Below are 1,243 nucleotides of genomic sequence, written 5' to 3'. Positions count from 1 at the left end.
TCTTACCTATCACGCCCTTCTTAATGTTGCACTCGAGAGACAGCTTTCGTCGCTCACGTTGCGCTCTGGATCGCCATTTCTGAGAAGGGTCCTTCCTCGCCGTTCGAAGAACTTGAAGGCGCCGTGGATCGATCGCCTTCATCGTCGATTCCGTCTAAAAAGGAGAGAAGAGAAGCATCGAATTTAGAAGCGGGTACGTATACCTAAATGTCTTCGAATCAATTTATACCGTAGCGTCCGTCCATTGCCTTCCCTCGGCTTTTCTCTCCCCTCCCCTCCTCCTACCCCTGTGGAAAAAGAAATTGATCCGCTCCGCACGCTGGCCGATATTCTTCGAGCTCAATTTACACGCACGCACGCGTGCGAAGAAGCGGCCGGGAGCCGCCTCCGCCGGTTTCGTACCCGCGCGCACACGTGTGGAGGGAAAGACGGACGGAGAAGTGGCGGCAGTAACGTCGGCGCGGCTGGAGGGGAAGCGGGTGAGCGGGCTATGACGTAGAGCCGCGGGCGGGAGGGGAGGGACGTTCGTTCGCCGTCAGATGACACCTGTGGCTCGACCCCCACGATCAGTACGGCCGCGACTCCGCACGCGTTTCTCCGCCGTGTTGTTTTTACGTGTTCTCGCTTCCGCGCACGCATACGCACACACAGGCGCGCTCGCGCGCGCGCTTTCATCTCGTCTTTACCTACGTCTGCAACGGCGAAGCGTATGCACATGCACACGCCGCTCGCGTGCGTGCATGCGTAGTGCCGCGAGGGTGCACGTGCCTTTATTCGCTCCACGTGTGCCGACTGTCACGCCGAGGCTCGTCGAGCAGAGGATGTAGCTGGCCGCCTGGAAGGAAACTTGACCGCGGAAAGAAGAGGACGAGAAGCAAAACCGCACGCACACCGAAAACGAGAAAAAAAAAAGAAGGTATTTATCTCAATCGCGAGCGTACTGCGCAGCGCGCTCGTCGCCGGAGCGCGGAACCGGCGTTCCCGATTTCCCCAGAGTTCGGAATTTCGGTGCCAGCGCGTGAATCCCGAGGTAGGTTCTCGTCCGCGTCGAAGTGTCCCTCGTCCGGCGTGCCGCTATCGGCTCGTGCGCGATCAGGTGACGTCACCGACGGTTCGACCTCGACCCACGGATCCATTTCGAGAATTCGGCGCGCGTCGGTCGTCTCAAAGAGCGAGCCGGATCCCGCGGGGCGCGATCGAAGTCGGGCCGCGATCGTCCGTTTCCATTGTTGGCGGACGAAAG

This window comes from Cardiocondyla obscurior, linkage group LG13 (assembly GCF_019399895.1).
Source record: "Cardiocondyla obscurior isolate alpha-2009 linkage group LG13, Cobs3.1, whole genome shotgun sequence".
Taxonomy (NCBI): Eukaryota; Metazoa; Arthropoda; class Insecta; order Hymenoptera; family Formicidae; genus Cardiocondyla; species Cardiocondyla obscurior.
This window is presented reverse-complemented; position numbering follows the sequence as displayed.